Consider the following 23,577-nt stretch of genomic DNA (forward strand, 5'->3'; position numbering starts at 1 on the left):
AGCTATTGTACCCAAGGATTGTAGCCATTGGACTCCTAGTACAACATCAGCACCTCCCATTGGAATGGAAAGCATTGGGCTAGTCAATACATATTCTCCCATGGATAGCTTGATATTATGGCACTTTCCAGAACAATTTATTGTTCCTCCATTTGCAATCATCACTTGACACTCTGGTGCTGGATATAGGAAGCAATTCAATTCTTTTGCTACCCTACAATGAATAAAATTGTGGGTGCTTCCTGAATCAATCAACACTATTACCTTTTTCTTCTTGATTTGTCCTTCTATCTTGATGGTTTGAGGAGTGGTAATTCCCGCCAATGCATTACAAGATATGGTCGGATTTATTTGTTCTTCATCTAGGCTTTGTTCCTGGAATATATCCTCTTCTTTTGACCTTTCTTGCTCCTTTTCTTCTTCCTCTTCACAATCTATGTAGAATAATTTCTTCTCAGCACACTTATGACCTTTTGTGTATTTGCTATCACAATTGTAACAAAGCCCTTTTGCTCTTTTTTCTTCCAATTGTTGTGGTGTCAACCTTGTAGGTTGTGGAAGACTATGGGCAACAACACTTCCGTCTTTATAGTTGTGAATGGTATGCTTCCTAGTTGCCATAATTTTGCTTTCCATTTTTCTTGCTAACCTGAATGCCTTCTCTAATGAATCAGGTTCCCAAAGGCGCACATCATGTTGGATATTATCCTTTAAAGACCCTATGAACACATCAATCCTATGCTCCTCTGGAATATCTTTTACCCTTATGTTCAATTTTTGGAACTCCTCAATGTGCTCCATTATTGAACCCTTTTGTTTGAGACTTATCAATTGGCTAAAAAAAGTGTTGCTTTTTGTATCCTCATAATGTGCTATCAATTCTTCCGTAAAAATTGCCCAAGTGATAAATTGTTTACGAGAACAAAGCCATTGATACCATACAAACTGATTTGGTTCCAAATATAAAGTTGCCATACGTACCTTTTGTGTGTTTTGCACATTATTGAGATCGAAGAATTGCTCCATCTGTAATATCCATGTGGCGGGATCCTTGCCATCAAACTTCCTCATATCGATTTTTGGAACATGGTGAGTCTTCGATCCAACATTAGAGTCTATGGAATCATGATTAACATTTCTTTTGTTTTCATCATGAGTTTCCTTTAGTACTCTTTCACCCTTAGTGACCATTTCTTGTAGCAACTTATTCATATTTATCTTCAATTCTTCCATCTTATCATCCATGCCATCAATTTTACCGTCCATGCCATTCACCTTAGCTTCCATACCATCCATCTTAGCTTCCATGCCCTTTATCTTAGATTCCACGCCATTTATCTTAGCATCTGTTAGCTTTTTTGAGTGTGACATTTGTTGCACTTGTTCTTGTAATTTTGATATATCATGTAGCATTTCTTCCTCTTCTTCATGAGTCATGCTAGAGCTTTCAGGTTCCTTACTAGGTGTTTGCATTTTCTTTCCTCGGGGCATCAGTTACCGATAATAATGCTTTACTATGCCCTTTGAATTCCTTCAAACCAAGCTTATGCAAAAATTTAAAAAAAACTACACACCTTTTTTTCTTTGTAGAAGCTTGATATTGAATCTGATGTATCTCTGTAATTTCGAATCATCCAGTTCTAAAATTTTGACCTGTAGTAGCCTTCTATGTCCTCTTTCCAATGCCACTAGTCTGATCCAAATTGGATTCTCCAAGAAAGAGTTATGCACAATCTCCCGCAGTGACCTGATTATAGACTAGTTCAGTAGAGCGAACTTGTACGAAGTGCCACATGTCACTGTTTTAACCTTTGACTCTGAAAGATATATAAACGAAAACTACAATCTGTCCTCTTTCTATACCTTCTTATGAAATTTCAATCCGATGCTCAGAAAGAAAGTTATGACGATTTTCCCCAGGTCACCTGTTTTGAGTGTAATTCAGGAGTCTGCAAAAAGACCAACTTCCTCAGATCATATCTCCGACAATATCGCGCGAAAAGCTCTAACATTTGGACCCAAGGTTCAGCATGATTTCTTCTCAAATGGGTTTTTTTTGTGACTTCTGAAACATCACAGAAAAAACTTTATAGCGACAATGCCACGATGACTTGTTTGGAGCAGCGAAACCCTAGAATCCAAAGCTTTGATACCAAATGTTATGAAACCAGCTCAAGAAAAGATAGGAAAGATAGATCAACGCCTTAGAATTCAGCCTCTTCGAGGGGGCAACCTCCTTTACATTACATAAATGAACAATTCTTGGATGATACAAATGATAAAACCTCCTTTCTATATATAGGAGTCTAAGGAGTCACAATATAATCCAGCCGACCTAACAATAATAATATAAAGCCACAAAAATAACAATAGAGGGATTCTATGGGGCACAGAAATAACAATATGGGGGTAATAGGGGCACAACAATATAAATAAGGGTATAACTACAATAGTAATGGGGTAATCACTAGTATTATAGGGACCCAACATAAACATAGTCACATCCAAAGAGAATATTGAAATCTGAGGGACCTTGGACTACCATCATGTCTATATAGATAGTCTTTCCTCCCAAAGTAATAGGGAACTTCAGAAGGATCCTTAAGAACTGATTAGTTCCTCCACTGAAAGCCAATAGATTCTTGGTGACAGGCACAAGCTGTGGAGAACCCAAGGCTTGCTAAGTAGTAGAAGAAATGATGCTAATAGAGGTGCCTTCATCTAATATAGTTCCATGTACTACCATATTATAGGCTTGTACTATGATATGGAAAGGCACATAAGATGGAAGGCAGAAAACAATCAATTAACTCCAATCAAAAGGAACGACAAAACTACTTGATGGGGGTATCATATGATTGCCCCCATGCTTTACAGGAATAAGAGAAGGACTCTCCTGAATAACCAAGATGGGAGGGTCACTCTTCAATTCATGAGAATATGAGGAGATGAGAAGAACATGAGTATTATGATCATCACTTTCTTCGGAAACAAAGTGAACGATTGAAGGTGGCATCAAGTCACCACTCTTTTCGACTAATGGTTGGTGAGGAACAAACAAAGGAGGGTCATGCTTAGGAAGAGCAGGACAGGCAAGAGACGAATCTAATCCAATCACTTTACCAACTAGGAGAGGGTCAAAAGAAAGTCTCTGATAACCGACAAGGAGTTGGGCTTGAGGAGTTGTAAGGTTTTCCAAAATTTTGGAAGCTTTATCCATAAGAGGATAAAGGTGAAGAAGATGCTTCCCTTCACATAACCTATAGGGGAATCTAATCTTGTTGTTCTTCTTACAATCATTAGCTGAAGGTGTAGCATCGAAATGATCTGCATAGGTCGATAGGGATGGTCGATTCAAGTCTTGAGACCACACCTCTAAGACTCTGGGAATGCGAGGGAAGTCTCGAAGGAGATGGTCACCCTTACATAGCTTGCAAGGGAATATGAATTTTCATGGAGGATCAGAAGGTTTGTCGATGGGAAGTTCATTTGGAGTAACAACCACATGGTTGGACTCTCACTTATCTGAATTTTTCTTCTTCATCTTCTTCTTATTCTTCTTAGCCTCCTGGTTACTGGATTTCAAACTTTCACCAGGCGAACTAGAAGAGGAAGGTGAAGAAATAGGGGAAGAAGGTGAGAGGTCAACCTTAGAATCAATGTGATGTGGCTCAAATGAAGGAGATGGTTGGGAAATGGTTGGGACACTTAGGACTACCAAGGTCAAAAGCAACTAGATAGGTAAACCAATGGTTAACCCAGGGAGGGACAACGCCGCCATATAAGGAGCACCAGAGTTTCCAAAAGAAGGAAAAGGACCAGGATTCCCATCCGAGGGGAAACCTTGACTGGTAGACTCTAGAAATGTTGCCATTGGAATTGACCCTAAAGAATCACTAAGGAAGATAACTTTAACCAAGAATATTTCATGGGCAATTAATTTTAAGATATTGAAACAAAACTTTGCATTTTCATATTTTAAGAGTCAAGAAAAGAGCAAAAGGTGACTCTATTCTCTTTCGGAGTTAACGAGATTGAAAGGACAAGTGCTCAATGATATTTTCAAATTTAAAGGGTTAGTAAAGATAAAAAATGACTACTTAGAGTACTCTAGGCATAAAGGATTACTAGGTAAACGTGAACTGTAGAATACCTCCCGACGAACTGAAAAGTATGAGCAGGCAATCTCCCCAAATGCCGTGTTCGGTGTATCATGTTTACAAGGTAGTAGACTCGGCTTCCTATGGATAAAGGATTGTAACCTATAGGGGTCTCCCTTTATATACACGACGGTACAGGGAGCACAAGTCTATACTACTGCTATCTAAGGTTAATAACAATTTCTAGGTTATAAGATGTCGAAACACATCTCTAACCTAGACCACTAAATGCAAGTGTTAAGTTTCAATTATTCCTTAGGTTAATTCAATAAATTTAATAGTTTATCTTGAATTAGGTTTCGATTTCAAGGCCCTATCGCTGTCATATGAAAAACTCCTATATGCAGCCGTATGAGAAAAGAAATATTTCTTCAATGAAATATATTAATAATTGAGGGATAGAGAGCACACAATCAAAGCAACAATCAAATATTGAAATCTTTCAGTAATACATGTCCTAAATGCACTTAATCTTCCCTTAATGAAAAAATAAGTTTCATTTCATTTCTCATGCCTATGTTGATGCAATTCTAGCTTCTCAATAATGTTACTAATGCAATATTTTCGCTTAAGTAAACTAGAATTATGTTCTTATTTTCATAAAATGCAAAATGAATCTTTCACATAGAGCATTTTCAGTGAAAAGTTTCACAATTCTGAACAAACATGCTTCGATAAAATCCAAAGCATGATAAATGAAACTAAAAGCAACTTCTTCCTTGAATTGAACAAACCAAACACATAAATGATTCAATTGACAAACCAAGCAATTTAATCTCTGCGCAGAAAGAGAAAAGAGACACTCGAAATAAGAGAGTAAATGAGACTCTTTCACTCATTCAATTGAAAATGAAGCAATGAAGATGTTGCGACTAAAGGATGGATTAAATGAAGCAGCAAATCAGAAACTTAACACAATGAGTAAACAAACAAGTGAACAGTAATTGACCTAGATGCCCTAGGGTCATAGGAACCATCCAAAATCTCAAAAAATCAAGCAATGAAGCTTCAAACCAATCAATCAATTAAACCTAGCAAACAAAGCATCCTAGTCATCTTAGTTAATAGGGAGAATAGATGTAGACATGCCAGGAAATAGAATCTAGGAGAAATGGTGGTATGACAAAAGTTGTCACAAACCATGAGATGAAGAAGAATCCAAAGAGAGGGATATGCTCCCCAATGGAGTTGACAATTTTTGGTGTAGGAATATTCTCTCTGCAGACAAAGACAATCCCTCTAGCCCAAGGGCATGGGGGATTCACTACGAGAGCAATAGTATAGCACGTAGGTTCATATTGGGGGATATATAATGAGGAGAAAATGACATAATGTATTGGGGGATATATAGGGGATAAAGGGTTTTTATATTGACAAGTATAAAAAATGGAGCTCAAAGTTAGTGAAAAAATATAAAGGGGTATAAAAAATGTTAATGAAAAAATGGATACCTAAAATATCTAGTGAAAGTAGGGGTTTTTTAAATTGGGAAGGTGTATTGGGTTTATATTTGTAGGGGGTTAAATAATATGATTTTTAGAGGTATTTTCCAATATGTACTCAAATTAAGGGTATTATTTAATATTCCATAATCGCATGTGATATGTCAGAGGTTCACTGAGTGAATCCCCCATGCCCAAGGGAGAGGGTCTAGCCACAAATAAGACAATCTAACATAAGTTCCCTTAGATTGAGAATGGATAAGATCCTACCTCTTGTATCGCTTATCCTTGTTTGATGATATCCTTGTGTTTCTGCTCCAGCAATCAGATCCTCACTTATTAATCAAACACCTGAAACAAATAGACAGGAAACCAACACATACATGACAGCATACAATAGAGTTCAATTTACTTAAGAGGCTAAGGAGTCTTAAGTTACCAAATACAATATTACAATTGATATAGGAAACAAAATATCAGTTGTATTAATATAACAAAAAGGAAAGTACAACCTTCACCTTAGTGTTGTGTTGAGGGCCCCGAAATCGGGTCGACAACAAGGGGGATACCCACCCGGTCCGGAACCTAGTTGGCGGCTCCTTGCCCGTTTGCAGTAGCGGGTCCGACTGGGGATAACGGGGCCAGCTTCCCGATGCAAGGGGTGTGTGTGTGTGTAAGTTTTGATTTATGTTGTTTCTAGAGAGCTTTTGAGAACTAATTTTAATCTAACTCATCATTCGACTATAAGTTGCTAAAATCAGAATAAAAATAAAATATACAACCTACGCTAACCCAGGATATATCCTTTCCATCATGCGATTTAAAAAGATTTCATATAATAACTGGTAATAAAGATTATTCAGTTACTATAAGAATATAAACCATTTAAGATAAACCATTCTGCATAAGAAGTTGAATAGGACAGTTGTGGACTGCATATCACATGATAAATCATTCATATGTCAAACATAAACAGATGATTCCACCGTACAAAAGTGCCAAATGGTAACCATAAATCTATACATTAACATACAAATAACATCAGCTGTATATCACTTTAAGAAAATCAGTAGAAATTCGTCAAGAGATAAAAGTACCATTTATGACTAATTTCTACTCACAAACTTGAAGCAATAATGATCTACTTCTACTTACTTTGAACGCCTACTAAGAGTACAGAAATGCAACATCAGTAGCAGACATTAAAATGCAAATATAAATAAATCCGATCCTTCCATTCATCAAAACCTCCTCTGAGGTGCAAAAGTGCATGTTCTGAGGACAAGTTTTTGACAAATTTCTGGACCCTTCTCCAATGCAATGAGAAGGGTTGAAATACTACTATCTAATCCTAATAATAGTATGTTACAAAATTGAGGATACGGTTCTCAAATGACCGCCCTTTTTCTAATTTAGTCAAAAAGGAAAAAACAACATTCTAAATGAAATTACTTCTGAATTTGGTCTCTGAAGTTGCAGCTGTCAAGCATAGGCTTGAGAAGAGTAGGCTGGCTGATTTCTGTGCTTAGCTGGGCTGCGAAAACGGCATCCATAAGAGCTGGCACTACCTTCTCGGCTGCGTTCATGATGCATCTTACCGTCATGCATTGGTTGTGCGGCTTAACTAAGTAAGTCCAGTAACTTTCCCAATTTAGTCTAGCCAATGCCTGGATTGTTTTCCCGTTTGCCTGCGTTCTCTGTCTCCATTCTGCCTCCAGTTGCAACGTGCTCGGTAGGTACCCCGGGGTGGTCTCCGAAATTAAATTAGCCCTATGTAAATTTTCATTTACACAGTCGATAAGGATGCTCGCTTGTGTCGCCGCTATCTCTGCTGCTTGCTCCGCTTGTGTGATTTGTTCATCCCATTTATTAAAGAGCAGCTCCTTATGATTTTCATTAATCTTGGGTGATCCTGCTCTTTTTCCTTCCTCGTCATTTTGCCAAGTCAGATATTCTGTTACTCTTCTGTTGGCCTGGTCATAGTCGTTCCGCAATTCCACCACCTGGCTGGTGATCTTGTCGCTTAGTTCACAAAAATGCCTCCACTGTGATATTCTACGTACCATATCTTCCTGTTGCTGTGATAGTTGGTCGTTCAAGCTGATGGACTCTGAAATGAACTCTGACAGCTTAGGTTCATCTTTATGCATTTCTTGCATCGTCTGCAGCTGCTTTTCTTTTTCTTCAAGATTTCTTTGATAGCTTACCTGCATCTGGCGAAAGTCTTCATGTAGCTTTTCGCGCTGTCTGGAGGCTTCAGTGTTCGCATTGGCTTGCTGCAACTGTTGTTGTAGCAGTTGTATTTGATTTTCATGTTCTTTTAGAATTTGCTGGACTTTAGAGGCCTTGTCGATAGTTGCAGAAGCATATGCTCCTGCAATCTGAGACAGTTTCGTGAGATTCTCGGTTGGATCATTATTTGGGTCTTTCCACAAGACATCTAGATGTTCAGCACCTTGAGATAGTGCATTCTCAAGTTTTCTCTTCTTTCATTGTCTCCTTACAACTGCTTTGTGCTGGGGGCTGTAGAATATGTCCAGAGGAGGAAATTCTTCTACGTTGAGTAGAAGTTCTGAGGATGGAGTGATAGGGAGATGCTCTGTTTCTGCGGCACTACTGACTATGGTCGAGACGACCTCTTGCACCACATGTGTATTGCTCACAGGTGTCTTTGGGGCTTGACCTTCAAGATTAATTAATTCATTGAAGGTGTCCCATTCTTTATCCAACTCTACTGTGACAAGAGGTGTTTCGACGACAGGAGGGGGAACCTCTCTCGGTGGTGAGGCGATAACTTGCTGCTGAGCCATCGTACTCGACTGAGCTGTGTCTTTGATTGTTTCTTCGTTCTTCTCTTTGTTGCGCACAGACTCTTCAGGATGTTCAGATATTCCTTTTGCGGCGCTGGACTTAGATCTGGAAGCGCTGGAGTTTTCGCTGAGGCTGATGCTCGGAGTCGGTTCTCTAGTAGCTACTCGCAGTCCTTCCAGTGGGATACTAGCCAGTCTTCTTTCTCTGTACAACGTGAATTTCCGAAGGTCGTCTGGAGACAATCTTGACTGAGCTTCTTGCAAAACTTCTCTGAGCGAGTTCTTGTTCAGAAAGAGATCATCAAACAGATCTTTCTTCCCAGAGAATACCCTTATCTTGACGTTGGTTGTAAATTCCTGGGCCACTTTATTTGGGTCGAATGGTCTTGATGAGAATTTAAATAATTGAAGACACGTCACATTCTCCACCTCATCAAAAGCGTGTCCCACATCGAACAAAGAGAAGACCCCACAAGTGACGGGAAATGGAGGCCAAATGGCCTTCTTTTTGTCCTTTAGTTCCTTGGTTAAGCCGCCTTCAGAACAAGTTTGATAAGCAATTTCCCGGGCCAACAATTTATCAGGAACATACAAGGGTAGGACATGTGGAGGTACAGTGCTTCCAAAAACTCGAATATAGGTAAACCATTCTTCCCCAAACCATCTTGCGATGGGGAGGATGTCAATTTGGGCCTCGGGAGAGCACCTTGGGGGGTCCTTATCATATATCATTCTATGCATGGGCAATATGAGCCCATGGCAAATCTGGTAAAAATGAGGGGCAAACTGGGAATCCCATAAGACTTTATGATAGACATGAATGGGCAATGGGTCTTGGGTAGTCCATTTCCAACCCATAGTAGGGAATTTCGATACAAGACAGACAGAGTCCATTATATAGGCAGACAGATAAAAAGGAGGATAGGCCCTTTGGGAGAAGGATCTCTTAGAACGGTAGTGGAGAACCGCCGTGTATAGAGTGTCAGAAAGGATTTTGGCCCAATCCACTATTTCAGAACTAGTCGCGGCATCAATTAACGGTAGCCATTCAGATGAAAACTTATTGATATCAGGCTTACCAAATAGCCTACAGAGCATGGCTGCAGCAAAACAATATGGAGAGGTAAGGGAACCAGTGCTATACATACCGTTCTTATCTTTTTTCAACGGCTCATCTCTTCTTGACCATTCCTTAGTGGTGTCTGATAGGTCCGGATTCTCTACTGCGAACTTCCTGACAAACTCTGCATTATAGGTCGCTTGTGGTTCAGGAAGATGATACATGAGCTTCAGGTCTTGAGCAGCAAACGATCCCACGAGCCCATGTCCCTGGACTTTGAACTGTCTATGATGTAACTCTGCATCATCTAAAATCCATTTGATCATGTCTGTATACGGTAGAATCTTCGGCCTTGCCGCTATCCTATGGAGGAAAGAGCACGCTAGGTCTTCCAGGGATGCCTCTGAAGGACGTGATGCACCCGCGACAGCAGCAGTTACTTTGACTATTCTAGGGTTCTCTTCTTCTAACAGCCTATACATGCCTTCCCATGTTGAGATACCTGCATCTTTATTGCATGCAGTGTCTGTGTACAGGGGCGCCATCTCCTTGGTCTTCTCTCTTGTTTCTGAGCTTTGAGCTTTGTTCTTCTTCCCCATTTCGCTTAGCGTTTCTATCTGATTTTGCCTTCACACTTTGCTCCTGCAGGTTATGAGTGAAATGGAAAGATTGATCAGAAAGGTGATGGGAGAGTTTTAAATGCAAGAGATAAATTAGATACGCCACCTTATGTGAAGCAAATCCGCATTAAGGCACGCGTCTTTATTCCACTTAATAACTGACAACTGATTTATTACTATCATTAAAAGCGCATAATTCCAAGTCAGGTTATAGTAAGTGGCTTTTCTTTGGGTGGCACGCCTGAGGGATTCGTACTAAGGTGCTTTTATGATTTACCAACGTACCCTTGCATGTCGCGCAATCGCAAATAGTAGTGATCACAATATCGCAGGTCGCCATATCGCAGATCGCAATAACTCAACGCTTGCCAATCTTCGCCTGCCTCATTTCTGTGATATGCGATCGCGCGATCACAATATCGCAAATCGGTGGGTTTGTAAGCTTTTCTTTATGGGTACTAGCATGTTGCGATGCGATGTTGTTATTAACACTGAGGCGGTGCGCATATTGGTCTTTATAAGGGAAATGAAGGTGTTTCTCATTCCTTTGTGATGCAACCTTAAAGATTTGCTTTCATGAGCACAGGTTTAGGCTTAAGTCTTTCAAGAAAACTTTTCTAAGTGTATGTTTGTACTTTAGAATGAAATCCTTGCTTTTCCAAAAATTAACTAAGGGTCCCCATTCATTCTAGTATCGTGGTTGATACTAGATTGAACGAAGGGGGGGGGGTTGTTGCTGGCCACAACATGTTGCAGGTTTCCTTTGATGGGTCTGGATCCCAAGCATCACTCAAACATCTCCTCAAACACCTCAATCATGGGAGTTCAAGGTCTTTTTCTCCTTGTTGACACCAAAACATATTACAAGCTATTCTCCCTTTAACAAGCTCTTAACAAGCATAAACTAAGAGCTAAATTCAAACTAAAACCAACCTGCATCCAAAGCTAGTGGAGGTTAGAATAGCAGGGGATTATATAGGAATGAGAGAGGGGATATGGTTCCTTTTATGATGGGAATAATAGTTATCTCTTAGGTTAGTTCCTTTTTAATAGGGGAAAGGAGCCCAAATAGTCTCTCTCGGCCTTATCTAGACTAACCATTTACCAGACCTTCGCCCACAAAGCTTCTAGATCTGGAAGCTTCCATTCCATTTTTAAAAGCTTTCAAGAAGAGGATCAACGCAGGTAATAAAGGGATAACAGCGCTGATTGGCACGGGGCTCAGTGTTATTCTCAACAAATCAGCGTAGGGCTCAGTGTTATTCTCAGCAAATTGGCACGGGGAAGAAACTGAGGGGTAGCACTGACCTTTAAAAATGGGTTTAAAGGAAGTATCTCTAGAAATGATGTAAAGGGAAAATGTTTTTCAGATGGAAAGTGACTCAGAGAGATGTTCTTCATGATAGGGAAGTACACAGGGTTTACTATAGAGGTGCTCCAAGATCAAGGAACAGGGAGTACAAGGAAAGTGGTAAAATGTTGTGTAATAGGGGGGGGTAGTGATGTAAATGATGATTGAGAGCCAAAATCGTAGAGAGTTGATGGCAAGCATGAATGTCAAGGATTGCATTGTGCTTGTTGCCTAGAGGTTGCAAATTTGTATTGCTATTCCACTGACATTGTCTCCATGTTTTAAAGGCATCGATAATTGATCGTAAATTTCCTTGAGTGAGACCATAAGCTATCCCCCTCTACATGAAATAATGGTGATGCCCTCAACCTCGCAGAGCCATTAATTCATGTGTTATTCTTATAGAGTGAAATCTATAGATCCATAGGTAATCCATCATATTTCACATGATTGAGTTTGATGGCATTAAATATTATTGATTATGATACCCATGTTCACTATAGTTGACCATGTCAACAATAGTCAACTATAGTTAACATGTGTTAATGTATAGATTAATTTATAGTTAAAACATTCTAAATGTGTAGATTAATATATTATTAATGTGTCACTAATTTTACATTAAACTCTTACTAATGTTCTTTAAATGTTATAACACTTTTATTAATGTTATATTAATATGTTAATGTTATTATATATGTGCCTTAATATTATATTAATGTCAAAATTAAACAATAACAAAATATTAAATATTAAATATTAATATATTGATTATGTATTAAGTATTATATTAATGAATTAATTGTTAATATATTAATTTTTTAATTAATATATTAATGCATTAATTAATATTTGATTTGATTAAACAAAATACTCAAAATGTGAACAAAATAAATCGAGATGAATAATGAAAAAACACCCAAACGGTTTATGAGATAAATAATGACAAAATAGCAAGATGCAGACAAATAGGAGAGGGAAACCAGTAGTTGGACGCCCCCCATGGACCCCTCTAAATGCCACATAGACGAACATGGTGGCAGTATGACACATCTCCCCTACATGCGGCCATGCGTTAGGCAATTATGTGATAAACGTCGCGTAGATTTGGGTGGGTTAGGGTTTTCGTTTGCCGTGGGTTTTTGGAGGGTTATCAAACCACCATGTTATTTTATTTGGGTCTAATAGTTGAGCATTTGGTGCCTCTGATACTTGCACGACCATGCTATAATGTTGGTCACAACCATCACCATTCTTGGAATTATGGAGAGTGGGTTATGGGGCGTGATGGTTCGTAGTTCGTCACATTGTTCAGTTGTTATCTTGTGTTTTATTTGGTTTACTTGAGAATTTTTTCTTCCTCATCACACACTGAAAACTGGGGATTTTCCTCTACTTGGTGTCGGACATGGATGTTTTGAGCTCCGAAGGGTTTATTTGTAGTTAGTTCGACATTTTTCAACAAAATTTGGAGGATTTATTCTGTTTTTTGTTGGGTTTTCACATGTTTAACCCCACCACATCTTTTTGGCCTCCTTGTATATCTTGTAGGTCACTATGGGTGAGTTGTAGCTAAGGGTATTCTTTCTATTGGCGTTCTTATGGCATTTTCGCATTTACGAAGCACAACAAATTCTTCTACATTAGGATTTTAATCCTACCAGATTCTTCTAGCTGTATTTTTAAACACATTCAACTGTATGGATTTTGGTTTCCTTTGAATTTTTGCTACATTTGCTTCTATGTTTATGCATTGATTCAGGAATTATAGGTGGATTCTTGCGCATGTGGGTTTTTTTGCATTACAATTTTGCTTCATGTGGAATTCGAATTTCTATTGGTAGTTTCAGGTTTTGCTACATGTGGGTTTCAATTTTTTAATAGCGGTTTAGGGTTTTGTAGATGGTGGCTATTTTTCTGTGACAAATGGTGGCTATACTTTCTGTATTTTTTAGTAATTTTCCATGATAGATGGTGGCTATTTTTTTGTAACCCAGTTTTCTAAATAAAATAATTTTTGTGTGTGCTATGATTTTAGTCAAATTGCTACAATATATTTGATGTAGTTGTTGGTTTCTCGTGTTTAGATAGGAAATTAATTGTGTTTAGATTGGAAAATTAATCGTGGCACTGTAAGGTTGAGTGTAATTTCATAACATTTTCAGGGCTTAATTGCACTTATATATATGAAGCGGTTTCACACATTTCTATGAAAAAATTATGAAGCGCCTTAATTCATTTTTGTGAAAATTTCATTGAAACAAAAAACTATTGGGAAGTCATAGTAATAGTATTATACAAGAATATTGTGTACAATTTGTTTCCTATTAGCCAATACTATTAGTAAGAATATGTTTTTCTTAATATGTCAATACATTAGATTAATATTCTGTGTACTATGAATGGGATTCACAACCTTGTAATAATATTGTGTTATGTGAGGTTTTGAAGATGGATGTTGTGATTAGAAGAAGTGTTGAAGCACTTGTTGTCATTTTAATTATTTTGTTTGGGAGCACAATTGTCAAACTATTTAGGGACTTGATCTGGAGGCCTTGTACATTCCTTGTTATGGAAGTAATATATAATTTTTTCCAAAAGGTAAGAAATTAATAGGAATACTTCATTTTATTTGTATCCTTAATTGAAACTGACACATTCTAAGAAGGTAAGAAATTCTTTCATTATCAAGGTCCTTATAGTAATATGCTAATGTAAGAAATCCTTAATGAGATGATAGGGTACTGCTTTCATGGAATTGCAAGGCCAATATCATAACATAGTGAGGAACTTTAAAAACTAGCACATGTTAAGAAGGTAGTCCCTTAATGAAAACTGCATTCCTATGTTTAGATAGGAAATTAATTATGTTTAGATTGGAAAATTAATTATGGCACTGTAAGGTTGAGTGCAGTTTCATAAAATTTTAAGGTCTTAGTTGCAGAGAGGAGTCTTTTGGATTAATCACATTATTAGGATTGCACTTATATATATGAAGTGCTTTCACAGATTTCTTTGAAAATTTTATGAAGTGTCTTAATTCATTTTGTGAAAATTTCATTGAAACAAAAAACTATTAGGCAGTCATAACAAATGTTCTCATAGTAATAGTATTACATGAGAATATTGTATACAGTTTGTGTCCTATTAGCCAATACTATTAGTAAAAATATATTTTTCTTAGTATGCCAATACATTAGATTAATAGGATATGTACTATTAATGGGATTTGAAACCTTGTAATAGTATTGTGTTATGTGAGGTTTTGAAGATAGATGTAGTGATTAGAACCATTACTGAAGCACTGGTTGTCATTTTAATTGTTTTGATTGGGAGCATAATCATGAAACTCTTTAGGGACTTGATATGGAGGCCTTGTGAATTCCTTATTATGGAAATAATATATCATCTCTGCTATAAGGTAAGAAATTAATAGAAATTATTCATTTTATTTCTATCCTTAATGAAAATTGCCACATGCTAAGAAGATAAGAAATGCTTTCATTATCAAGGCCCTTATAGTAATATGATAAGGTAAGACATCCTTAATGAGATGATAGCGTACTACTTTCATGGAATTGAAAGGCCAGTATAATAACATAGCGAGGACCTTTAATTATTGGCACATGTTAAGAAGGTAGTCCCTTAATGGGAACTACCTTCTTCTGTTTAGATAGGAAATTAATTGTGTTCAAATTTGAAAATTAATCGTGGCACTGTAAGGTTGAGAGTATTTTCATAACATTTTCAGGGTTTAATTGCACCTATAAATATGAAGCACTTTTGCACATTTCTATGAAATTTTTATGAAGTGCCTTAATTCATTTTTGTGAAAATTTCATTGAAACATAAAACTATTGGGTAGTCATAGTGAAGCAACCTTGTAATAATATTGTGTTCTGTGAGGTTCTGAAGATGGATGCTATGATTAGAAGAAATGTTGAAGCACTGGTTATCATTAGTTTTTATGAGAGCATAATCATCAAACTCTTTAGGGACTTCATTTGGGGGCCTTATGAATTGCATAATGTTGTCAAGGTTGAAATCAATGCCTGATTACATTCGGTAATTGTTTATGCTCAAGAGAGACATTTTCTATTGGTATGGAATCTATCTAAGGTTGTATATTTCAGAATCTGAGCTAATCAAGGAATCTTTATCAAATAAATTTAGTAACTATGAAGGGAGACACCCATTCCCTTTGTGTTGGATTTATTAGGGTGGGGATTTATTTTTATAGATCATTTGGGATGGGTGAAGCACACGAGGATCATGCGCCTTGTAATAAGACTCGATAATAGACTTGATAAGACTTTATAATAGATGAGGAACTTGTTGTCAGTCATTATTTTTGAGGTTGAGGGAGTAAACACATAAGACAACATCAAAACCACTTTGGAAGCTGGGATCTAGCCCTGCCAGCATCAGATAGGGATCTCTCTATAAAATTTAGCTATGTTTGATGTGAATGTTAGGTTAGTTATTACTACACTAATTATTTTTTATTGGATTTCTTGGTTGATTAAATTATTATAATTCCATTGGGTTATGGAGTCTAAAGATTAACTAGATCTACATAAAATTTTGAAGGAGTTTCACAGTACAAGCTAGGTTGCACTAGTTGGATCTTTCAGAAATTTAAATGAATAATGAAACAAAAGAAATGAAATATTCAGTAGAAACTAAGGAGCAATTAAGAATTCCTTAATTTGACTTCAGTCGAAAACATATAAATTACTAATAGCCAAAATAGGGTATTCTGTATAACATATCCTATTCATCACGGTTTCTATTATGTAATTCATATTTTTAGAAATAACAAAGAAAAGAGACAATGATTAAACACATGAACAGAAGAAAAACATCACCAATTCGTACACCACATGAATCCTGTGAAGAATGTCATTGAATTATTGATGCTTCTAGAAACTTGGAAATTATGATTCGCAGAGGAAAATTATATTCAATAATCAACATTTCTTACTTCAAATGATGAAGTATTTATAAAAATCCTAAACTAAAATATCTTGAAAAAATATCAAGATTTGTTACAAATATCTCTAACTGTATTACACAAATAGAATTGAAATATAGGACATTCAAAAATAATGAATCTACTTGGCACTATCTTTATGGGTTTTCGATGACAAATAAGAGAAATTCAAATTTTGTAGCAACTCTTATTTGATGAGGTGGCCTCCAAGTCACTAACTGTCTTTGAGATTTTTCCTCCTGAAATTATGAAAAATAGGGTCCTGTAATACCTTTGTATATCCCAAACAATAATATATTTTAGAAAATTGAGAGACGTTTTTGTGAATTATGATGTTGCAAACAAAAACCTCTTTCCCTTTTTTAAAATTAATTTCCATCCACTCGGAAACCGAATTTTAAAACATTGAATGAAAACATGAAAATTCGGGAAAATATACCTATAAAGGTTCATTCGAATCTCCCAAACCATAATAACTGTTATAAAATGGAGAGAGGGTTTTGTGCATAAGTATGTTAGAAACAAAACACTCTTTCTTATTTTTAAAATTCATTATTAGTTGTTTGTAAACCATGTTTGAAATTATTGTGTTGTATAAGGAAAAACATGGTTTTACTTGACCATGAAATGAACATATGACGTCGAGGCGAGAGGTGACATGGAGGTGGGGGATAATGTGGAGGAACATGGTTGGTAGAAATATAGGTGGAAGAATAGGATTAGAATATGAGGAGGGACATGGTGGGTGGACGTTGGTGTGGGAATAGTTAGGCAAAGGATACGTGACGGTTGAGCGGAAGTGGGGGGTGACATAAACGGGGAGGAGGTTTGCGGAAAGAAGATGATATCACTTTCAAAGGAGGGTAGAGGATGATTGTGGTATTAGTGAAGGGGGGTTTGAAATATTCTAAGGGAGACATGTAGTAGCAGGGCCCAGGGGTAAAAACACTACTTTCAGACCCCCACCCCACCAATAAAGGGAGATAAGGCGAGGGGGTCTGAATTAGATCGGCTGTCATCGGATCGGATGTGCGCTGAATATCGGGCACGGAATATGTGCGTATTTTAATCGCATATGACAAATCTCCTTTTGTCGTTATCAATTTTACAATAAAATCAAAGCTATAGTACCAAGGCCTTATTACAATTTATTTAATCACATTACTATAAAAATTTCTTGACTAAGTATCTGAAGGTTTCGGTACTTCAAAAACTAGTGTCATCTTAACATGTATCTAAGACTATTGAATATAGGTATGCCAAAAACTAACAAAATAACTATATCATAAAGTAAACCATAATTGAACAAAGTGTGTTGTGAACTAGTACATTAAATTGTATGTTCAACCATATGTGAACTTTATATTAACCATGCAATGTATTGCATCCTTACAAAATCCACATTGTGATGTGGTTCCAAAAAATGTCATGCCACCCCTATGCTTGATGGCCTCCATTTCTTGCATTGGCCAAACTTGTTGAGTTTCCTGCCCAAGCCAAGTATGGTGGTGTTGTGCTCTACAACAACCCCCCATTTCATATCATTTCTATTTACAAAATTATCATATGAAATGGGTCCCTTTAGAAGTTAATTGGTATCAATATTGTATTGTTCAAAAAGGTCCGATAACCAAATCAAAACATTATATAAAAAACCTTTTTAAAATCCCATTTTGATCAAATAAAACAATCATTTATCATTGCGATAAAGCGATCGCAAGATCGCATATAGAAATGACATAAAGAACACAAATAAGTGACATATTGGTTTCCACCGATGCGATATCGCTATCGGCTATCGGCGATACTTTATACGCAGTCTTAAAGCGCCCCAGGCCTTTCACCCCGATGCGATGCGATATCGCAATCAACAATCGGCAATATCCTATGCACATTAATAAGGCGCCCAGGTGATGCAGCCCGATGCGATGCGATATCACAATCGGAAAATCGGCGATATGCTGTCCATGTCATATATAATCCCTATTCTTCCGACGCGATGCGATATCGGCTATCGGCGATCGGGGGTTTTAAATGGTGTCAATACAAGAGGTTAAAGCTCTCCCTGATGGCCGATTGTGATAAAGCACGGTTTTCAAAAAGCCATTAAATTGAGGGATATTATGATCGAATCATATTTAAAGCTTAATCTGTTAAGCAATGATGCACCTGCGCCCAATCGCCAAAATATCCATAGCACGCTTAAGCGGGCCATTCGGCCGAATAATGATATAATGGGCATTTAAGATTGGTAGGTTTTAAACGGCCATTTAATGTGATCGTAAGTCCTAAAATCCTCCCATGAATTATATATGCACCCATTTTAAAAGCTAATCCCCGATTACGCATCAGTCACTATAGCTCATTACTTTGAAGTTTTCATTGCAATTCTCCATGTTACGTTTATTTACGCCTCTGTGCAGAATTCATCCCAAGGAGAAAGCTCAAGCAAAATGGGGAATAAATCCAAGAAGGCCACAGGCACTTCCGCTGCGCCAGCTGCAGGACAAGCTGTTGCTGACAAAAAGAAGGGATTGATATCTGATACTACATGTTCGGGTCTCATCAGAGTTACTTGGCAAGGTACCTACAACCTGATTGAAGCCGAAGAACCAGTAGTGACAACGGTAGAAGCTACTGCAGATTCTACTTGGAAATCTGAGGGTACTCTCAAGGACCTAGCGGACTCCTTCCTTCACCGGATAGCAGCCATGGAACAAATTCTCCCATACACAGATGTAGTGCGGTGGGCAATTGAAGAAATCCCAATCCTAGATAGAACCTTCAGCACCAGAGACGGGAGAATTTTCGGGTTGTTCAAAGCTGATGATTTGAGGCAAATGTATCATTTGCCTGAGCCAGAGAAAATATACAATAAGGCATTCCTGGAAAAATTCTCAAAAGAGAATGAAGTTGAATCCGAACCCATCCGGGATTGGAGACAAAATCCGGCCAAGCACAAACATGAATCTTCAGGTAAGTACTCGGTTGATTCTCTGGCTTCTCCTTATTGCTATGCTGGAATAATGATGTGTAGATTATGGGGACTGCATGACTCTGCTAACTTCACTATAGAAATGGTCCCATTAATGGAAGCAGCATGCAACAGTGTAATTATGGATTGGGCCACTATCCTCTCAGACAAATTAGCAACAGCTGTGCTTGAGTTTAGAAGCAAGACCCGTATTTCTGAAAGGGTAATTCCCCCATTCTACTACAGTGCCTATATTCTAGATACCCTGTGTTTTAACTCTGAATTCCCCATACTCGGCTGGAGGTGGAATGCACAAGGCCCCATGCCTATTCATATATATCATCAGAAATTGTGGAAATCTTCTTATAAACATCATCTATACCGAGTCTGTAATGGCTTTATGTTGCCTATTTATTATTCCATTTTCGATAAACCTGCTCCCAAGATTTCTTATCAAGCCGGAATTGATTTAACCTCAATAGGTAGATGGTTTGGAGAGGAGAGATTTACCTACATAAGAGTTTTCGGTAGCCAAGCCAAACCTCATGTCCTCCCTTTATACATACCGGATAAACTACTGGCGAGGGAAATTTCTTACCAAATCATTGCTGAGAGTGTTACCCAAACGCTCAAGAAAAATTAGAAGCAAGGCTGGCCCTCTTTTCCTTTGAGATGCGATGTATATACCTTGCATGATCTCAAACATGCAGGAAAAGGAAGCTACAAAGATTCAATCCTTAACTTTGGCGACTCTCCCAAATAGGCAGTTTGATCCAAACAAAGTTGCCTATACTTCCTTATAACAGGCCAAATTGACAAGATTTGACCATAAAGAAGATATGTTTGACGACCTGCTCTCTTCAGCTGAGACAATAAATCAGGTTAAAGCATTCGCTAAAGTAAAATATAATGATGAAGGGTTGACTGAATTTAATAAACTTAGAGAACAGAGGTTGCAAACTCTGCCTCTACATTTACTAGCGACAACCCCAGTGACATCATCAAGAAAGCCTGATCGGCAACAGTCAAAGGAACCTCCGGTTATAACAAAGGATCATAAGAAGGAACAGGAGGAAAAGCAGAAGAGAGAACAAGAAGAAAGGCAGAGAAAAGAAAAAGAAGAAAAGCAGAAGAGAGCGCAGGAGGAAAAACAGAGAAAAGAGCATGAGGAAAGGCAAAAGAAAGAACAAGAGGAACAACAGAAGAGAGAACAGGAAAAAGTGCGGAAGGAGTCCCAAGCCGAAAAGAAAAAACAAACCACCATTGATGTCAATATAGATACTCGTATTGATCCTAAATTGCTCCAGGAATGGAAGCAATTTGATTCCATCATCAGTGGGTTAGAATGTTCAAAAGATACAGACACTTCCAAGACAACGGACACACCGGAAATCACTTCATCACAGGTTCTGAGTGGAACTAGCGGCCCACCCATTTCTAAAGAGGTTGAGATAATAACAAAGGACCCCTCCGATCAAATCATTCTCCAGGTAGAAGATATTCCTCCCCTGGATGTTTTCTACAGCCCAAGGCATAAAGTAGTGGTTAAACGACAAAGGAAAAGAAGAAGGACTGATCAACCTTCCCTTTTCCCAGAGCAAACTGTTACGGGAAATGTGGTTTGGAAGGAGGAATTTGACCCCTCCGATGACCTGACAAAACTGTCGCAGTATGCGGGAGCCTATTCGGCAGTGACAATTGATAAGGCATCGGAGGTAAGTCTTCTACTGAAAACCAAGGATCAAGAGATTTTCTCATTACAGGCAGAGTTAGCTGAGACAAAGCAGAAGGAAGAACAGGCAGAGCAACAATTGTTGACACAACAGCAAGTGAACAGTCAACTAACTCAAAAATTGCAGGCAGAAAAGCAAAGGATCGACCAAAGCGTGATCCAGAAACAGAAAGAATTATCAGAGGCATTGGCACAATTAAAGACAGCAAATGAGCAAATGATGAAAACAAAAGATGAGAAAATTGCTCAATTGTCATCACAGCTCAAAAAAATAAAGGGCATTCCACAAGTGGCTGAATTTAGAGCAGAAGCATTGCAAATAAACACTGCATTAATATCCCAAATTAAGCTTCTGTGTCAACAAATCGCCCAGGCAGAGCCACTGTGTGAATTAACGGCATCCATAAATAAGCAGGTAGAGAAGGCCAGAACTGAATTGGATCAAGCCGAGGAAACCATAGCTGCATTTCTTGACTGGCAAGATTCTGATCAAGGACAAGCGGCGAATTTGCCCAGGATCCTAGAACCACATAAAGATATACTCTTCACAGAATGGCAGTCCCAGTTAATGAAAGCAGAGAGGGCAGCTTCAAGATGTAAATCAACTTCTAGCAATTTAGTTGAGTTAGTTAATAACACTCTCTACTTATCAAACATGATCTCCCAATGCACACCAGGAAAGTTGACAACAACGAACACATTGGAGCAATCATGTTATCCTGATTTAGAGGAAAAGGGGAGATTAATCGCTGGGATTAACAGTTTAACCTGGGACACATATTGGTTCTTCCTGGTAAAGCCGCATACACAGAGAGCCGCCCTTAAGTGCCTAACAGATGCGATCGGGTATATGATTCCCGATATTCAGGATGCCACCTATGCCGCCCAGCTCAGCTCGCGCCTCAACAAACCTCCTGAAGTAGAGCCAATGCTTGCGATAAGTCAGCTCAGATATAAAGGCAAGCAGCCTACCTGATGAATCATGCCACCGACTGCCAGATCGCTGAAGAAGAATCAGATCAAGATTGATTGATACCAATTTAATAGGATTTCTGTTTTATAGATAGGTAGATTAGTTAAGTATTTATAGACCCTTTCATTGTTTTGGAAAGGGTCATAAAGTTTTGTACCAGAATTAAAGACTGGAGTTTGCACTATTGTGCTTCAGTCAATATTCTTTTATGAAACTGGACCAGTTGTTCTTAATTCGATAAGGAAGCTTTTTATGCAATTGTGCACTATTGTCTTTGTTGAGAATGTTTCTACGTTGAAGGAAGAATTACAAGTAATGATTGATATTGGGAGTGTCAAGCAGCTCATATGGTATTTCTATCTATGTCTAAATTCATTCCTTTCATATGAATTGTTATATGATTATCTTTGCTATTATTGATTATATGCATGCGCTATAACAGCAGATCTATATTTCTTCCACTACTGGATGTTTTATGATATGCCTTTCTTTTAATCATGTATATGTCAATGATATAAATGATAAGTGTGGTAATATCACTTCAATCGCTTTGCTTAACTATTTAAGCATAGTAATCATGAATGAAATAATGTCCATGTCTATTAAATGGAGTCATCTATATGCCTGTTGATAGACACGGATCATCAAGCGTTGGACTTTAAAGCTCAATAAGTTCCCGGGATAGATCATAGTTTATGTATTCTTGTTAATAGTTTTAGTTATTCGCTCACCGCTAGCTTAGTTTATAAATCATCCATTCATCCCGTTTATCCACTTTTGGGAAACTGGTCCCATTATCCCTAGTCGTAGCCACTATTCCAAACGGAAAAGGAGCTGTACTAAGGTCCGGACCGGGTGGTTATCCCTAATGTTGTTGCAGCGATTTTCGAGGCATCAACATTTTTGGCGCTAGAAGGAGGGCCTGACTGTGAATGGCACATAAACCAAAATCTATAAGCCATTCTAAGAGTAATTCTCCCTCCAAATCCCCTCAAGCTTCTCATTCGCATGCTGGTTCTCCAGTATCCAAACGAGAAGAAGCGGAATCAACTACCACTGCTCAAACCCATCATACTCCAGAACAATTGAGTCTTGAATCACCTGAAGTCCAGTCTCTTATCCACAAACTTCAGAGCTTCTCGATTTCACCACAGAAATCTGAGGTATCACAAAGCAGTGCGACTTCGCAGTTCAATTTGCCTCACCCTCTCACCAGACTTCAGAGCGAAAAGCTCGGTATTGAACCCACTGAGTTCCCTTTACCCAAAAGGAAAAAGGCGAAGAAATATACTGAAGGATCTGATAGTCAAGAACTTTCATCCACATCCTCCATTGCATCTTCTCCTCTGCAAAGTCAACCATCCACTCCCCCATTACATATTATTGTTCACCAGGGATTAGAAGCTTCAACATCCCAACCTGCTCACTCCTCAACATTATTTGCTTCCCAGACATCTGGAGT

This window comes from Pinus tabuliformis, chromosome 4_1, assembly GCF_031772625.1.
Source record: "Pinus tabuliformis cultivar Carrire ecotype Pingquan chromosome 4_1, CPIR1, whole genome shotgun sequence".
NCBI classification, from domain to species: Eukaryota; Viridiplantae; Streptophyta; class Pinopsida; order Pinales; family Pinaceae; genus Pinus; species Pinus tabuliformis.